Consider the following 20,727-nt stretch of genomic DNA (forward strand, 5'->3'; position numbering starts at 1 on the left):
GAAAATGAACTAGCATGACAATCTAGATTGTCATACCGATTGTCATGCCAAGTCATTTCAATTATCATACCGAAAGTTACACTGGGAGGAGGATTGTCTTGCCAGTTCATTCTGATTGTCTTGCTAGTTCAATCAATAGTCTCACCGAAAGTCTTGCTAGCTCAATGGATTGTCTTGCTGAGCTAAAAGGATTGTCTTGCCAATTAAATCAAAGGTTGATTGATTACAAAAACAACAGAAGCAACAGAAGTCAATATCCATCCGAAAAACAGTTCAAGAACTAAAAAAAGCAGAAGCTGAAAAATATATCATCTCTTCTCTGCTAAATTCAAGATCACAATTTCTAGCTAGTAAAGTTAAATCCAAACCACTAGAAATCATTATCTTGTTCTTGTGTAACTATCTAGCGGATCAAAATCCCTAGAACTTAATCTCAAATTGCATTTAGCATTTGAATCTTTTTATTACAAAAATAGAAAAAGTTCATGTCGAATTTATTCTAGATTTGTGATAATTAATTTGAAATTAATTCCTTGTAATCGATACAGTTGTTGTAACACCTTTCAAGTTTAATAATATTCTTATTTAACTTGAATTTTGTTTCATATTTTTATTCCGCATTTAATTTGATTATTCGGTACGGTTTGTATTCAACCCCCCTTCTACAAACACATTGGGACCTAATAATTGGTATCATAGCCTTCTGATTAACGAACAAATCAAGATCCTAGACTTTTGTGATTTTTCAACTCCTTGAATTTTTATTTATTCAAAAATTCATAATGACTTCACAAAAAGTTGGAACCGTTAAAATTCCACTATTTGATAAAGAAAATTAAATCATGTGGAAGAAGAAGATGCTATTATTTTTACAAGTTGCAAATCCCAAATATCTGAACTTGTTAAAGAAGGGTCCAAAAACTCCGATGGTTATTGAACCAGAGGTGATAGAAGATGATGTTGTGATTACCAAAGCTAGAACCTATCCAAAAGAGCCTGAAGATTTTACTCCTGCTGAAAAGGAAGAAGCCTCCTTGGATGCCAGCCTTCAATTAATATTAATTGATTCCCTTGATCCATTGATGAACAGACATGTGATGAACTGTAAAAATTCCAAACACATGTGGGAAACTATTGAGGTGATTAATGAAGGCACAGAAGAAGTTAGGGAGAACAAGTTGGAGATCCTAACCTCTGAGTATGAACATTTTAAATCAAATCCAGGAGAAGGAATTTCTGAAGTGTTTGAGAGGTACAATGCATTGATCAATAACCTGAATATAAATGGAAAATATTATTCAATCAGGGAGGTCAACAAAAAGTTCCTTTTAACACTGCCAACTCATCTTGAACATAGAATCACTGCCATTAGAGAAGCTAGAGATCTGAGTGAGATTTCTTTGGATAAACTCTATGGTGTGTTGAAAACCTATGAGTTGGAGCAGATTCAGCAGAAGGAAGTCTACGGGAAAGATAGAATGGTCATCACATCTACTGCTCTTGTAGCTGAAGGTCAACAACAACAACAATCTCAACAGTTGGAGAGAATGGTACAGTTTTCCAAGGCTGAGGAAAATGTGATAGTAGCAGAATATGATCCTCCTACTACAAATCAATCCAGTGATGATTTTTATTCCTTGGAAGAGCTGGAGCAATTGGAAGATGAGTCAATGGCCCAAATTGTCAAGAGATTCTCCAATGTCAGATTCAAGAGAAATCCCAAGTTCAAGTACAAGTCCAACTACAACAGATTCCAGACAGGTGGATCTTCATCCTCTAACACCAGTAGTGGTGGATACAAAACATGGATGGTTGATCGGAGCACCATTAGATGCTATAACTGCAATGAGTTGGGACACTTTGCCACAGAATGTAGGAAGCCAAAACAAGTAAGGAAGAACTCTTATGATTCAAATCAGAAGAGTAACTCTGAAAGGGATTACCTGGCAAAGGGAAGAAGCTGGGATGATACTGATAGTGAAGATGAAGAAGATGAGAATCTTGCTCTTATGGCTATTGATGGAAAAGCTTCATTGTCAAGAAAAGAGGTAAAATATACTGATGCTGAATTAGTTTATCATCTATGAGGTAACTTAGATTGTGCTCGTCGTGATAATGAACTGTTAAGTTTACAGATCAAAGACCTTGAGAAAGAGGTCAATGAATTAAGACTTGTGCACATTAATCAAGACAAGTTAAAAGAACAAGTATCTTTTCTAGAGAATAGAGTTGACTGTTATAGAAAACTCGAAACTATTCTCAAAGACAAGATCACCGGTCTTGAGACTAAGGTCAAAGCCTACTTCAATTCTTGTTCGAAGGCTAAAGAGTTCTACAGTAAGCAAGCTGTTAATCAAACATCTGGAATAGGTTATGATTACAATGTTTCTATTGGAGAATTAGGCATAAACTCCCCTCCTCATGTATGTGCTAAAGGGAGGGAAGTACCACATGTGCTTAAGGGTGTTGATGAACCCCTCTATAAAGCATCAATTGCTGAACCATTTGATGTGACCTCTTCTGTTATTCATGAAGAAATACGTGCTGAAGATCATGCTAATGAGAAGGTTATTTCCAAGTCAAGTGCGTCGAAAGTTCCAGTCAAAGTTGTGAAAGCAACTGAGACTAACTCAGACATACATGAGTTGGATAACAAAAATGTCATGTCTACCATGCATAAATTGCCTGCTGTTACTCACTCTCATAAAGCATGTGGTGTTGCTAATTGTATGTCTTGTGCTTTTAATATGATGTATGCTTATTTTAATGGTAAGCATGTTTCTAATGATAAGACTACTCCTCGTCAGCATGTGAATAACAAGAAGAATGATAGGTATAAGACTGCTAGTCCTTCTAAGGCTAGAAAGGAGACATTTGTGCCTAAGCCTAAACAGAAATTTGTTAAGGCTGTTTATAAGGTCAAATGTTCAGTCATTGAGAAAGTTGAGACCATTAAAATTAAAAATGTTGTTTTGCCTGACAAAGGATAATTCTACAAGTATGCTGGGCCCAACCAAGTTTGGGTTCCGAAGAAGGTCTAATCCATTTTTAGTGCAGGGCATTAAACAGGTGTAACCGGTTGTGTGGATTCTTGACAGTGGATTATCAAGACATATGACCGGAGATAGAGCCCTGCTATCAAATGTGGTTGAGAAAGATGGCCCCATGGTTACCTTTGGAGATAACATCAAAGGTTTATCTGAGGGATATGGCTGCTTGCAAGCTGGGAATGTTATCATTGAAATTTTTTATATTGTGCTAGGTTATTATCAGGAAGCAGTATCTAACATATAGCACCAGTGACGAGACTTAAGAATATTACGACATATCAGGCACCTGCTACACATTACACTTGGAATCAGACTCTAGTAAGATGTGTACAAGTGTACTCCTGGTTGGTGTGTCAAAAGAGGAAGTCAATGCACCACAGTTCATGGACTTTGCAGCTGCAGATCTATTGGACTATGCAATCTCTTCTTCACAATCTCACTTCAGGTTGGTATGAACTAGTGTACTACTCAATCAATCGTCAAGGACATGGTATGGCACTCTAACTGAAATTATAATTTAATATGAACTAGTAGAGTCGTCATATTTATAACTCTCTTATCACTAGGCACAATCATATTATTTTATATGTGCAGTGATATATTGATAATGCTATCATTGAACTCAAACTTCTTTCTACATTAGTGATTTCTTATATCATGTAAAATCTTTTGAAATCACTATTGTAAATCACTTTCTCTCTATTACCATATGTTCTGTGATACAGGTTCAGTCTCCAATGACTTTCTTTCATTGACAGTCATGAGGTTGAAAACCCACAACATCTATCCCAGACTGTAAAGACAAACAGAGAAACAGAACCATCCAACACTCTCTTACCACTAAATATAGTATGAATGAGCGTGAGGGAGATAGTGCCTTAGTACACCACATAAGGAAGGTTTTGTAGTCAACCCAGTAGCTCTGTCTCCTACATAGATGAGTAGTATTTAAATCGAGACAACTGCTAGCCCCCATACATCTTCTCAAAAAGATGTAATGGCTGAAAAGGCACAAAACAGTTACTAGATTCATTCTCTCAACAGGGTGCGTCTATTGAAATTTGCCTGTCGGCCAAGGTATCCGATGTAGTAACACCATTTCAAAAATAAACAATTCTTGATGCACAAGGAGAGGTCACACACACAAAGGATGAGTTGACGAAAACAAGAGTTTCGACCATTTTAAGGTCAGATTCGATTGTTCAAGGTTCGTTAATGGACCAATTACCTTTACAGGTGTTAGGAGAGGATACTGATCCAAAAGCCATATGTCAGTGGTCAGTGTCTACCTCCCCAGGCTTAAATCCCCTGGATGCATCTGCAGATAGTGGATCTGACATAGGTGCAGATCAGCAACTTGTTGACAATGATTCAGATATTACCTGATGAGTCACAAGGAAATGTCTTCACAGACATTAGAAGGGAACCTTGATCTTTATGCTAAATTCTTTGGATCATTGTTTACCTTCCCAGAATTCAAATCTGGAACCCTAAAAGGGAAACTAGCAACTTGTAGATTATGACTCAGATTCATCTGACGAGTTTAACAAGGATGGGGATTTACGAACTCCCATTGCACCACCTGTGACCTCCTTAAGGATGGCTAAGGTGATTTTCCTTGCAGGTACAGCTGAATGTTGGATCTATGAGTGGAGTGATACACTTGTGAGAATGAGTGTAAACACGAGTGGAGAGAAGAGTGAAACACATGTGAGGTACACTAAACAGAATCACACACTCACAGTGAGGAAGAAAGAGAAACACTTGTTATTTCTTTTCCAACCAAGTGAAATATGAGAACTCCTTCAGACGACGGCATACATTCCTTCTTTAAGGGGGAGATAAAAGCTTAAGTAATAGTTTGGAGAATTCCTCAACTAAGGGGGAGAAATAGCAAGGAGGAAGAAAAAGATCCTACATGTACACTACACCACACCATTGTTGTTTGTAACTACGGATCCTATTGTACGGGAGAGGTGGTAAACACAAGGTGATTTTCTAGTAAGGGAAGAAGCTGTTAGGGGAGTACCATTGGTTTTTATATGCGGATCCTATTGTACGGGAGAGGTGGTAAATGAAGGTGATCTTCTTTAATCAGTTGATTCTCATGGGGGAGAAGCAAGAGAGATATGGGTTTCTCAACAGGAAATGTGGTTGTACAAAAGAAGATGAAACTACTTGAAGATATGTTCAATCTAGAGGAACATCTATTTGGAATCTGGAAAATGTTAAATCTAGTCCAGAACTTTTCTGCTATTTACTTTGCATTTATGTTTATATCTTTTTCTTATTTGTTAGTTGAGTTATCCTCTAGGTATTTGTGTGTTATTGTCTAACAAACAAATAGGGGGAGATTGTAAGGCATATGTCATAGCCTATTTGTATATTTGAGGATTTAACTCAACTCAAATAAGAATGTAATAAGTAAATAGTGGATCTACCGTCAAAGAGATCTCCCTAAGTAGCATCTGTCAAAGGATTCAGAAACAAGGTTCATCTACAGACTTGAGGAATTAATTCACTGGAAGAAGTTCAAGAAATTGATCATGCCTCAGTGATATAAATCAAGATTGTGGATTTAATCAAGTGATAGAGATCTCGTCAGGGTATTAGATAATTACAAGGATTTAATCTGAAGAAAATCAAGTATCAAAGTCAAGACATGAAGATACGTCATGGAAGTTAGTCACTCATGAACCAGACAGTACATCGAGTGTCAACATTGAAGTGGTGGAATTGATTCATAATTTTCAGTGATTTTCAGAAGATTTGCAGAAGAATGGTTGCAGTTCAAGAATAGTATTAATTCTCTATTAATTAATTAAGTCATATAATTTAATTAAGAAAATAAATTATATCTGCAAAGATTAATTTATTTATTAATTGAATTAATTGATTAATTAATTCTGAATTAATATTAAGATTTTTCAGAATTGTTTTTGGATTAAAATCAGTTTAAATCAGCAAGACAATTGAAAATGAACTAGCATGACAATCTGGATTGTCATACCGATTGTCATGCCAAGTCATTTCAATTGTCATACTGAAAGTTACACTGGGAGGAGGATTGTCTTGCCAGTTCATTCTGATTGTCTTGCTAGTTCAATCAATAGTCTCACCGAAAGTCTTGCTAGCTCAATGGATTGTCTTGCTAGCTCAATGGATTGTCTTGCTAGCTCAATGGATTGTCTTGCTGAGCTAAAAGGATTGTCTTGCCAATTAAATCAAAGGTTGATTGATTACAAAAACAACAGAAGCAACAGAAGTCAATATCCATCCGAAAAATAGTTCAAGAACAAAAAAAAGCAGAAGCTGAAAAATATATCATCTCTTCTCTGCTAAATTCAAGATCACAATTTCTAGCTAGTAAAGTTAAATCCAAACCATTAGAAATCATTATCTTGTTCTTGTGTAACTATCTAGTGGATCAAAATCCCTAGAACTTAATCTCAAATTACGTTTAGCATTTGAATCTTTTTATTACAAAACTAGAAAAAGTTCATGTCGAATTTATTCTAGATTTGTGATAATTAATTTGAGATTAATTCCTTGTAATCGATACAGTTGTTGTAACACCTTTCAAGTTTAATAATATTCTTATTTAACTTGAATTTTGTTTCATATTTTTATTCCGCATTTAATTTGATTATTCGGTACGGTTTGTATTCAACCCCCTTCTACAAACACATTGGGACCTAACAAAAACACAGCTTCGTGTCACTGCATTGAGTACTAAAAATCTGCAAGGTCTCCATTCCACAACTCATGAAAAGTTACATAAAATTCAGAAAGAATTACTCAAGCAAGAAACAGTTCAGAAAATTGACAAGAAAAAATTCTTCCAACCTACCTTTGACTGAGTTGCTTATATTGAGAAGACCCAAGAAAAGCAACAGTCTTAGATTGATGCTATTTTGAAAAATCAAGCTTCTCAGCAATCTCAACTTGATGAAATCCAAGCCTCAGTGGAATTGCTTGTCTCTCTTATGTTACCTGCTGATGCCAAAAAGGGGGAGAAAGTAATTAAGTCCAAATGCAAAACTGATAAGACACTGAAGGGGAAGGATGATGAAAAAGATGACCAGGGAAACTTTGGAATGGGTGGAGGTCATAGTCAAGGTAGAGGTTTCTTATCAAGAAAAGCTGAAATCACAAGTCACATGACAAGTTCTGATGCTGGAAAAAGAATTACTTCTGCTACTGGTAAAAGGATAAGTTCTGATGAACTTTTAGATCTTGATGAAGAAATGTCATGACAGTTATTTCTTAAGGAAAATCCAGGAATGGACTTGGAGAGTCTGATGGAAGAAGAAGCTAGACTTAAATCAGAAAAAGTCAAATCTAAATTTGAAGCTTTTGGTAAAAAGAAACTTCCAAAACTTATAGGCATTGTGATAAGAGAAAGGACAAATCCTGTAGCAACCAAAGCTAAATCACAACTATAGATAGATCCAAGGTCCAAGGGCAAAAAGAAAGTTGGTGAACCTATCAAGGTTTATGTGCCTCATGTGAATGAAGAAATTACTGATGAAGATGCTGATCTTGCTCTGACTTCAAGAAAAGTTTCTAAGACAACCTCTGACATGGCTCAAGTTATTCAGAGTCAAGAGATAGTTAGTTCTGATATCTCTAAGAAGCAAGTAACCTCTGACATAGCTCAAGTTAACTTGATATCAGAAGATAAATCAAAGGAAACCTGTGACATTGCTCATGTTAAACCTTCAAAATTACTCCTACCAGGATTCACTAAAGCCAAACAGACTCAACCTTTAAAGACTGCTGCAAGTGGTTTTGAAGCAAGAGTGGTTACTGGAAAGGAAGCAAGAGATAAAACTGGATTGGGAAGTGCTGATGAAAGAAGAATACAGAACACAACCAATGATCCAACTTCCTTAAGTGAACCATGTATTGGAACAACTCCTGAGAGATTGAATCAACTAGAATCTGTACAAATGGTTTACCATACATACTTGAAAGAACACATCTTGTTGTACTTTATGACAGATGGTAGGGTTTATCATATAAGGGAAAATTCCATTCCACTAAAGTATTTTGAAGAGCTGGAACATGTATTATTCTTACTTCAAGTGAATGACAAAATAACAGAAAATGCTGCAAACTTTTTGAAGAGTCAAATTCAGAAACAGAAAAAGCTTTATTCTGTTAAGTCTGACAGCACATATCTTCCAAAGTACAGAGATCACAAGGGTGATATTGTTGAGATGAAGCCCAATTCTGCTAAGATTATAACTACCTTTCTGGGTTACAGGGCTGTGGAATTCAATCTTGAGTCTAACAAGGCATATTTGATCAGACTGGATCATGACATAAGGAAAGCTAGAATTAATAATCTCAGGGCTGCAATCTTCCAAATTGGTGAAGATTCTATAGAACTTAAAGATGCTAAAAGGAGGATGATTGATGAACTCAGATATGCTGAGAGATGTTTGTTGAAGAACTATCTCAGAACAACTCCTGACATCGGAGAGATCAGAAGATGAAGCCAAGTCAAGATCTACAACTACTTAAATTCTGATATGAATACAGACTGAAGTTGTTATCAGAAGTTAAAGATTGGTAAAGCTTTAAGGACTGTAAGTTGTAGTTATCTAGTCAAATTCTCATGAATTTGTACTTAATGTTTTTGACATCATCAAATATCTGTTAAACTTGTATATTATGCTAATTTACAAGTTGGGGGAGATTGTTAGATATATTTGATAATGTCATGGCTAATGTGATTTATGTTTAGTTTTCAGATCTTACTTAAACATGATAAAACAGTACTTACTGGAAGTCAGGACTTAAGGATATCAGTACTTATATTATCAGGATATAATTATCAGAAGATGGATATCAAAACTTAAGTACTGAAGGACGTTCAGATAAGGAAGACAGCTGGTTAAAGGAAAGAAGATCGAGACAAATATAAGAAGAGATATGCATGAAGAAGGAATTCTATGAAGAATAGAATACTTGGAAGAAAAGATATCTGATTGATATATTTTAGGAAGCAGAATTATATTCCATATCAATTAGCGATTATCTTGTAACTGTGTAGTATATAAACACAGACATAGGGTTTACACTATAAGTGTTATCATAATTGAGAAGATTATTCTTTGTAACCCTAGCAGCTCTCGTGATATTTGTTCATCACTGAGAGAGAACAGTTCCATACTGTAACAGAGTTTATTGTTTTAAATAAAGTTTGTTTTCTGTTACTTGAGTTATTAAAGTTCGATTTGATTGTGCTAGACACTGTATTCACCCCCCTCTACAGTGTGTGTGACCTAACAGGGCTAAGTAAATGTCTCAAAGGGTTGGAGGTGCTGCTGGAACTTAAGTCAGAATGGAACTTGATGTATGGGCGAATAGGCGTCTCTACATGGTCATCAGGTTTTGTGATGAAGGGGGGAAAATTATGGAGGTTTAATCTGATCAACTTATGGTAGCTAGTTGGGTTTGGCAGTAGCAGAGACCACAAACGGATTTGCAGCCTTGGTTTAAGGGCATTGGTTTTGCTACTTGGAGAAACGAACTTCTCAGAATTGTTATTGATTCGATGAAGACTAGTCGTCAGGTGGCGACACTGATTAGGCGCAAGTGACCCTTAGGCTGGATAAGAATTTTGCATTTTGATTCGCTAGGCATCAAAGTGAAATTGGGATCAAGCATCACTAGGCGACGCCACAGAGTAGTCTCCAGGCGGTGATACTGATTAGGCGCCAGGAGACGACACAGACTAGTCGTTAGGCGGTGACTCAGATTGGGCACTATGACTCGGGATAGATTCGGTTGGTTGATTTATGCATGGGTAACATTCTAATTTCTACACAAGATTCTGACCAGCTTCACAGTTTTATTCCTCAACACTTGTTCTTTCGGGTCCATCACTATCACCGCTTGCTCAACATATGTCAGGTCCGGTTGTAAGTCTACCTACTCATACTCTATCACATGTCACGCACCGACATGATATTTCCTTAGCACTGACACATGGAACACGTTGTGCACTTATTGCAGATTAGGAGGTAAGGAGAGCTCGTAAGCTCGAGGTCCTATTAAACTCAAGATCTCAAAGGGTCCTATGAATCTGGAACTCAGTTTCCCTTTCTTTCCAAATCTCATCAATCCTTTCCATGGAGATACTTTCAACAGTAGTGAATCCCCTACTTCATACTCTCTATTTTTCCTGGTCTGGTCGGGGTACTTTTTCTGTCTATCTTGAGCCGCTACCAGCCTCTTTCTGATGAGTCCCACCATCTCTCTGGTTTGCTGGACTAACTCAGGTCCTATTATCTTATGTTCTCCAACTTCATCCCAACATAAGGGATAACGACATCTTCTTCCATAAAGAGCTTAATACGGAGGCATTCATATGCTAGCGTGATAGTTATTGTTGTAGGAAAACTCGATTAGGGGTAAGTGGTCATTCCAGTTCCCTTCAAAGTCAATGACACATACTCGCAATATATCTTCTAGGGTTTGGATGGTCCTTTCTCTTTGCCCATCTGTTTGGGGATGGTAAGCGGTGCTCATATTCAGTCTGGTGCCTACACACTCTTGGAAGCTTCTCCAAAATCGGGACTTAAACCTTGGGTCTCTATCTGACACTATGGCAATGGAAACGTCGTGTCTCCCCATGATTTTATCAGGTAAATATCCACTAACTTGTCTACGGTATACCTTTCGTTGATTGGCAGGAAGTGCACGGACTTGGTCAGTCTATCTATGACAACCCATATGGCATCGTGATTGGTTCTAGTCCTTGGTAGGCCTGTCACAAAATCCATCGCTATATGCTTCCATTTCCATTCCAAAATTTCCAGGGGCCGTATTTCGAGAACTTGGCATATAACTTTTCATTCCTCAAGATTTGTAAGACTATCCTCAAATATTCTGCGTGCTCTTGCTCTGTCTTTGAGTAGATTAGAGTATCATCTATGAAAACTATCACACATATGTCTAGGTATTTCTTGAACACTTGGTTCATCAAATCCATAAAGGTTACGGGTGCATTGGTTAGCCCAAACGACATGACTAAGAACTCATAATGTCCATACCTGGTGCAAAAGGCAGTCTTGGGTATATCCTCAGGTTTGATTTTCAACTAGTGATATCATGTCCTCAAATCTATTTTGGAAAAGTGTACAGCACCTTTGAGCTGGTCGAATAGGTCGTCAATCCTAGGAAGAGGGTACCAATACTTGATAGTCAGCTTGTTTAACTCTCGGTAGTCTATGCATAATCTCATACTACCATCCTTTTTCTTTACAAACAGTACTGGTGCACCCATGGTGACACACTGGGTCTTATCATCCCATTATCTAACAATTCATGCAGTTGAAAAGTTAGTTCCTTCATCTCAATTGAGGCCAGTCTATAAGGGGCCTTAGATACTGGTGTCGTTCCTGGTGCTAATTCTATAGCGAATTCTATTTCTCTTTCGGGTGGCAATCCTGGTAAGTTCTCTGGAAACACATCCTCGAATTCATTTACTACGGGTATGTCCTGTATGTTGGGAACTTCCTTCTTAGTATCTATCACATAATCCAAGTAGGCCTCATTACTTTTCTTTAACAATCTCTTAGCCTGAGTCATGGTCAGAAATTTATGGGTCTGTCGTGGACCTTTAAACACTATTTCTTTTTCATTTCACACTCTTATTTTTACCTTCTTTCACTCACAATCTATTTGCGCTCCATTACTAGATAACCAGTCCATTCCTAGGATCACATCGAATTCTCCTAATGCAAATGGGATTAAGTCAACCTCAAAGACTTTCCCTTCTAGTTTCAACTTGCATTTAGGGTGTACTTGATTTACAAGAATTATTTCTCGGTTCGCTATTTCCACTTGTAATACCTCACGTAGGGGTACATCGTTAAGATTTAACTTCTTAGAAAATTTTTGAGATATAAAAGACTTGGTCGCTCCAGAATCAAATAAAACATTTGCACGTTCAAAATTTAATAGAAGGGTACCTGCTATCACATCAGTGTTTCAGACAGCATCCTGAACGATTATGTTGAAAGTCCTAGTAGCCGGGGGCCGGTTGGATACAGCTCTGCTCATCCCCGAGGGTGGGGGCCTTAGTGCCAGGAAATCCTTCCTCATGTGCCCTACTTTCCCACACTGGAAACACGCCACGTTGGGTCGGTTACAATTGTTGGTGAGGTGTCCGGTTCGGTCGCACCTGTAGTATTTCAGAGGGGCTCTCACCTAGTTACACACTCCAAAGTGTCTCTTTCCACATGTTCGACACTCCGGTATTGGGGTGTAGGGTTGGCTAAAAAATGTTGCCCTAGATGGTCCGCCGCCCTGGCCAACGCTCTCACTTAGGACGTTTCTAAATCCGGGGCCTCTAGCAGGTTGGGACACCACTCCCCAGACAAACCTTCTTGGAAGGCTCATGTTCCCGATTCCTCCTCCTCCTCCTCCTTGACTTCCTATCTTCCTTTTCTTACTTTCCTTCTCTTTCAAACTCTACTCACTACCACTTTCTGCACTAAGGTGGCATAATCTGTCAGTTCTAACACTGCAACTCGAATCTGGATCCACTGTTTCAGACCAAGTTGAAACCTTCGTGCCTTCTTCTCTTCTGTATTCACAAACTCTGGTAAAAATCGTGACAGCTCGGTGAACTTGACCTCGTACTCCTCCACAGTCATCATATCTGTTTCAGCTCTAGGAACTTAATTTCCATCTGAGTCTTCATCAACCTAGGGAAGTACTTGTCTAAGAACAGTCGGGTAAATCTATCCCATGGAATCACATCATCAGTCTCGAGGTTTTGTTTAGACTCCCACCAGTATTTAGTTTCCCCCTTCAGCATGTAAGAGGCAAAGATGGTCTTGTGTCGCTCTTCAACACCTAGTATCTCAAATGACTTTTCTATTTCCTTAAGCCAGTCCCGTGTCTCTACGGGGTCGGCAGATCCTAGAAACTCCGGGGGTTTGAGAGATTTAAATGCCCTAAAGGCAGTGGCAGCTGTAATAACCCCCAAAATTTTCAACTTTTTGTAACCCTTGTGAATAGTGTTTTTGCTAAATGAGAAAAATTTTCATGCCACACTATGTACGGGTTCTGTTATGGATATTCTGAGATTTTATTAGTACTCTATATGGTATATAAGTGTATGTAAAGATCGCCAGAATCCAATTCCGAACACTTTGATTTTTCCCGAAAATCCACTAGATACGGAAATAATTGAGTATAAGGTAACAGGATAAAAAGGATTTAAATTAAAGGATTATAAGAGAGGATCATAAAAGGAATATAATATATTGAGAAAGGTTAAGGGAACCTAAGTAATAAGATCCCGGGTATGATCCCTCAAACGATAAACGAAAATGAAAGTTAAGCGAACCGTATAACAGATCAGCGGTCATTAGGCAAACAATTAGGAACTTAATCAAAGGGATTAGAGAGGCTGATGTCACCCAACCAATGAGAAGAGGACAAGGAGGGGAAGATGACATCATAGCATGACATAAGCATGACATAAGAAGGAAGGAAATGTGGTGGATTGTTAACCACACAAAACCAAGGTTAAATTGGTAATTAACCTAAAATAAAACAAATCTAATTCAATCAACCAAGCCAAAAAAATCATTTCTCATCAAAAAAAAAATTATATTCTTCATCACCAAGGCTTGCTCTCGGCTTTTGCCATTTCCAAGAGAAACAAATTGCAAAACTCAAGATCAAGGCTTCCTAAATTGGTAAGATAATTCCCTAGTCATCCTTATGCATAGTTATGGCTATATTATGAGTTTAAGCCTTCAATTCTTTCTCAATCTTCTTTAAGAAATCAATGAAGAAGACAATGAATAGTGATTTCAAAGTTTTTAACTTGATTTTTTCTTGTTTTCCTTTAAGATCCAAGCATCCCTAAGACTTCTCAAGGCTTCTTAAGACTTCCTAGCTACTCCCACCACTTCAAGGAAGGTATATCATCTCCAAACCCTAGATTCCTTTGTATAATAAGATGATTTTGATTATTATGGTGATATAGTAGCTTAATGCTTGTGGTTTAGAGTTTGGGATGGAGTGGTAGTGAAATGGAATGGTGAATCTTGTTGTCTTGGTTAAAAGAACTTAAGTATAGTTAATTTCAAGCTTAGGCATAAGTATAAATGTTAATATTGTATTGATTGGGGCTGTTATGATGTGATAAAGATGGACTTTGGTTGTATGAATGGGTTGAGGTTGAATTGTGATGGTTTTTGAATGGTTTAAATTTGGGAAATCGCGTAAACATAGCCGTCGTAATGTCCGATTTACTTTAGACTGCTTTTGTTCATAACATTTGGACCCGAGAACTCCCTGCTAGATTATGACCATTGCCATGTTTAGATAGCTCATGTTACGAGCTTCGTTTTGATATGTAGTTCGTTTAATTCCGATATACGGTTTAGGAGAAACGACCGTTTTAAGTAACGGCGTTTCGCGAACGAAACTTTTCTCCTCGCCTTACTTTGAAACATAGGTTAAAGACCAAAAAGGGTTAATTAATGTATGAAACAATTATGGTAAGTGTGTTAGGCAGTTGGTAAGACACCCGCGAAAGAATCGCCTTAAAACTCGTAATGGTTAATTTATTAAAAATGGTGGAGCCGAGGGTACTCGAGTGACATAAGAGAATCAGTAAGCGCAAAACAAGCGTTAGAGTCTAAGTTAGTTAAAGTATAGGTTTACAAGTGACTTTGGTTTAATTCCAACTTACTTGTTGTTTATTGGTTACCAGACTCGTCCCGAGCCTTTTATCACCCCCAGTCGCTCAGGCAAGTTTTCTACCCGTATAAACTGTTATTGTGATGTATATATGTATATGCATGATCTTGCGATAATTGAATATTTGTTATTAGCAAATTATTGCGATATATTGTAGCATGTGATATGGTATATATGCATGCCTGTTTCATATTTTTGATTTATATATCTGTTGGTTAAAATGCTTACAATTGTATAATACCTATGCTAGAGATAAGCGGTATTTAGTTTACCCTTAGTGGAGGGGATCAAAAGGTGAAAACATTTTCTAAAACCGGGAGTGGAGGATCCCGAGTAGATTTTATATATTTATATATATATGGTTATAGTTTTCACAACTATTAATCGAATAAGGTTTATTCGATAACTCTTTTTATTAATGAATATTATCTTGAATATTCATTCGAGGGCTTATGACTTAGTTTATATTATTTAATGAATATTATTTGAATATTCATTTGAGGATGTATGACTCCGTTTATTTTATTTAATGAATATTATTTATAATATTCATTCGAGGTATTATGACTCCGCTTATTATTTAATAATATTCTTTATTTTATTAAAGAATAATGTTTCGATAATCAAACTTATTTTCGATTATTCAAATAAAGATAGTACTTTCGTATAAGTATGTCTTTGGTTATTTAATATCCATTTCAAGTATAAGTTTTAAAACTTCTACTTCGATTATTTTTATAAGGATTATCTTTATGAGAATATTATTTAAATAATAATATTCAGATATTTTCTAATATATCGGAACAGATTTATTTTAATAAATCAGCAGTACTCCAAACATTCTTAAAAATGTTTTCGAGTCTTCAAAATGATTTTTAAAGTTAGAGTGGACCCCAAAACTCATTTTTTTATATTTAAGATCTTTCTTTCAAAGGGGATTTAAATACTCGCTCAAAACCTGGGGGATCCAGCTCTGTGGTGCATTTTACATTCGCAATGTGGTTGCTGTTTTGAGAAAACAAATGAATTGATTACTTACCCAACGTTCGGGAAGTAAGCCCATCTAATTGAGTCGGCATAAGCGACAGGCCGGGGTACGGTCTATCAAAGTGTAAGTGGCTGGGTGGCAGTCCATCAACGCGTAAGAGGCCGGGTGGCGGTCCAGCACAAGGTCCTTATGTGGCCAGGGTGATGACCAGTGGGGGATTCATCCATCTACTAGTAGAAAAGGTTACTTATTGGTATCTTTGCCTGATCAGCAAGATATCGGGTTTATGCCAAATTTCTTTTCCTTTCAAAATTCATTGGATGTTACCAACTCTGTTCATACTTTACATAACAGAGGTTCCAGGAAATGTTTAAGAGATTTATATGTGGATATATATCGGGACTAAATAAAGTATCTCGTAACTTTATTTCATTTAATAATGTTTCAAAGATTGAATCTATTCAAGTCTTAACTTGTGGTCTCATCTATGGGATGACCTTTTTTTTTAAACCTATAATACTTTGAACAGTGGTAGATCAAGTAGCCTTATAAATGACATAAGTATAGTGAAGTAATTGGTAACTTCATCTTCCTTTAAGCTTATATCCAGTAAGTAATTATCTTACTTTTGATAAAGGTTTTCAGTAAGTTATCTATTAGATACTTGCATTATTGATTACACTATATTTTATCTTGTGAGCTGTAAGGCTCACTCTTACTTTATTTCTTCATCACACAACAACAGTTAGGAAGGATGGCCAAACTCAAGCAGACCCAGCGCAAGCGCGTGGGAAGCGTCCCGCGTCTTCCTGTTGATGTTGTAGCTGCTATAGCTGCAGAGGTAGATCTATTGTAGATCAGACCATCTACTTTTGAGAATCAATTATGTATAATTATAACTTGTGGCAGATAATGGTAATTAATTGTAAACTTATTAAGTAATCATTTTGGGTTGTAATAACTTTTAAATTGTGGATTCAAAGACTTGTACTTATTTCAATTTCATCTCTGAGACTATAACGGGTTGTGGTGTGTGTTAGTGTGGGGTCACAGCATAAGGTTATTTATTACTAATTAAGTGAAGTGATATTGTGGAAAGAAAGACCGTGACAACCCGTATCCCCGACCCCGGATCTGGGGGTGTTACAGAAATGGTATCAGAGCTAAGCGTTATAAACCTCAGAGATGATGCGACGATATAACAACAAACTCACAAAGATAATAAGAACTCTTGCCAAGTTCATGGTCGGACTACTTAAAGTAGTGCTGACTGTTAAAACCCTTATGGAAACCCTTATAAGTATCATGATAGTAACTTAGCTCGTTTAATGTGTAGGCGCCTGAGATAGAGGACCCTGAGATGTTCGAGCGTGAGCATGATGAGGCACTGCTAGATGTTGAGGATCAGGAGGAGCCTGAGATGGAGGAGGGTGAGGAGGACCCCTCAGAGGAGTCAGAGATGGAGGTCATTGCTATTTCAGATGAGGAGGACCCCTTAGAGGAGTCAGAGACAGAGGTCATTGCTATTCCAGAGGAGGAGGACCCGGATGAGGTCCCAGTAGCTGAGGAGCGTGTCGGACCTATGGTAGTGTATGCTGGTACCCCTTTACCCACACTTCCGGTGGTCAGAGCTCCTACCCCTCCACCACTATCTTGGATCCCTTATGATGACAGCTCAGAGACCCATACTTCCGAGCCTAGGCACACTGAGGAGGCACCCCCAGCGGCTCCGGATTCACCACCTCTTGACCCTGCCCACAGGCAGTCTTCGTTAGCCCACGGCTATGTTCAGGATGTACTGAGGACCCGATTAGCTGTTGCTGAGGCCTGACTGGATGAGGCCAGGAGGGAGTTGGATGCGGAGAGGGCGGGTAGGCGTACCCGAGCTTATGAGACTAGGGCTGCTATACCCCGATCCTTGAGGAGGGAGCTGACGGGGATAGAGCTCACGTCCCGAGCGAGACTCAGATCTCTCCAGGGGGACAGGCATGGTAGGATCTCCAGGCGGCAGGCCGACTATATCTTCCGTCGTGCGATGGAAAGGGCTGTGCAAGGCACAATGTTGTATATGATTGTGACCTAATGTTGAATTTCCCAATAATTTTTTTTATTATCAGTATCATGCCGCCAAGAAAGATTGGAACTAGGGCGAACCCCGAATCTGAGGACCAGGGAAGCCATAATCAGGACAATAGAAACCAGGAACACAGTGAAGAGGAAGACGAGGATTATATGGAATAGGATGACTCCCTGTATGAAGAGGAAGAGGAAACATATGATGTTGAGGGATTTGAGATAGAGGCTGAAGAAGGAGAAACTGAGGTTGAGCAACCAGTACCAAACCCAGGCATGGATCCCATGGGCCAGTTCATGCAACTCCTAAGGCAGAATTTGGAACGTCAACCCAACCCACCCCCTCAAGGAAATAACAATGCTGTGGCAAACTCTTTCAGGGCTTTTAAGTCCCTTAAGCCCCCTGAGTTCCACGGATCAGCCGACCCAGTTGAGGCAAGGGCATAGTTAAAGGAAATGGAGAAATCCTTTGAGATTCTGAGTACCGATGAGGCACAGAAGACTGTATTTGATACCTACCTTCTGAAAGGAGAGGCTAACTACTGGTGGGAGGCCAAGAAAAACATGGAGACATATGCTATTATAACCTGGGAGAGATTCAGTCAGTTGTTTCTGGGAAAGTATTTCCCGTGGTTTATGGAAAACCAGATGGAGCTCAAGTTCTTGGAGCTAAAGCAGAATAACTTGTCTATAGCAGAGCACGAAGCGAAATTTACTGAGTTATCAAGGTTTGTGCCGGAGTTTGTGAGCACCGAGGAAAGGAAAGCTACGAGGTTTCAGCAGGGACTAAAACCGTGGATTCAGAATAGGGTGGCAATCCTTGAGCTTACGGATTATGCCACTCTGGTGCAAAAGGCAATGATTGTAGAAGCCGGAAGTGAACAGATGCAGAAGGAAAGGGAGAAGAAGGGAATAAAGAGGAAAAGTATGAGCATGGGTGGAGGTTTCGCAGGAAGGAGCTTCCCAACTAGATTTAATCGAGGAGCAGTGTCCCTACCGGGAAGGAACACTGGGTTTAAGCGGCCCATGAGCGTGAATGTGAGCCAGAGTGGCCAGAAGTCAAGAATGTCCTATTCCAATCAGTCTCGACCCCCATTGCCAGCCTGTAACACTTGTGGAAGGATGCATTCTGGGGAGTGTAAAGGAAAGCCGGTAATCTACTTCAAGTGTGGTCGAGAGGGTCACTATTCGGATAAGTGCACTTCGCCAACCCCCATTACCCGCCCAACCACCACTTGTCATCAGTGTGGACGCCCGGGTCATTGGAAGCGGGAATGCCCAATGAACAAACCAGCAGCTTCGGGAGCAAGCAGGGCTGCTTCTAATAAGCCACCTACTACAAGGACTTTCAACATGACAGTCCAGGATGCTATGAAAGATTCAGATGTGATAGCAGGTACCCTTTCTCTAAATTCAGTCAGTGTAAACGTTTTATTTGATTCGGGAGCAACTAAATCTTTTATATCAAAGGACCTTGCGCGTAAGTTAAGACTTAAGGCTGAACCCTTGATAGAACCCTTACAAGTAGAAATAGCCAATCATGAAATTATTCCTGTTAACCAGATTCACCCCGCCTATGAGATAGGCATAGGGGAGCAATCTTTTAGTGTTGATCTGATCCCTTTAAAATTAGGGGAGTTTGATGTAATTTTGGGAATGAACTGGCTATCTAGCAATGATGCTCAGATAGACTGTAAAGGGAAGAAAGTTAAGCTAAATATCCCAGGGAAGAAAGAAGTTATATTTAGAGGAAAGAGGCAGACGCAGAAATTTTTGACTATGGCCCAGGCCAGAAGGATGCTACGAAAAGGAAATGAGGCCTACCTAGCCTATGTGGTGGACACGCAGAAGGAGGTGCCCAACTTACAAGATATTCCGGTAGTAAATGAATTTGAAGACGTATTCCCACAAGACCTTCCGGGATTACCACCCGATAGAGTGATTGAATTTGCTATTGAGTTGGCCCCAGGGACGGCACCAGTTTCAAAAGCACCTTACCGATTAGCCCCATTAGAAATGAAGGAATTAGCTATCCAATTGCAGGAACTCTTGGATAAGGGTATGATAAGACCCAGTGTGTCTCCGTGGGGAGCACCAGTTTTATTTGTTAAGAAGAAAGATGGGAGCATGAGGCTGTGCATAGACTATCGAGAGTTGAACAAGCTAACCATAAAGAACAGATACCCATTACCTAGAATAGACGATCTGTTCGACCAGCTAAAGGATGCTGTTTATTTTTCCAAGATTGACCTGAGAACTGGATATCACCAACTAAAGATTAAGCCCGAAGATATTTCCAAGACAGCGTTCCGTACCAGGTATGGGCATTATGAGTTCTTAGTAATGTCCTTTAGATTAACCAACACCCCAGCGGCTTTCATGGATTTAATGAATAGAGTATTTAAGAAGTACTTGGACAAGTGTGTGATAGTTTTTATCGATGATATTTTGATCTACTCAAGGACTGAGGCAGAACATGCAGAGCATTTGAGGATAGCTCTAGGAATACTCAGAGAGGAGCAGTTGTATGCCAAATTCTCGAAGTGTGAATTCTGGCGGAATGAAGTACAGTTTTTAGGACATGTGATCAATAAAGAAGGAGTATTGGTCGACCCCTCCAAGATAGAGGCGGTCTCAAATTGGGAAAGGCCAACCACACCCACAGAGGTAAGGAGTTTCATAGGATTGGCCGGCTACTATCGTAGGTTTGTGCAGGACTTTGCGAAGATCGCAGCCCCTTTGACACGACTTACTCGTAAGACAGAGAAGTTTGAATGGACGGAGAAATGCGAGAACAGTTTTCAAGAATTAAAGAAAAGGTTGGTAACGACCCCGGTGTTGGCATTGCCGGACGGAAAATGAGATTTTGTGATATAT

This window comes from Apium graveolens, chromosome 10, assembly GCF_009905375.1.
Source record: "Apium graveolens cultivar Ventura chromosome 10, ASM990537v1, whole genome shotgun sequence".
Classification (NCBI taxonomy): domain Eukaryota; kingdom Viridiplantae; phylum Streptophyta; class Magnoliopsida; order Apiales; family Apiaceae; genus Apium; species Apium graveolens.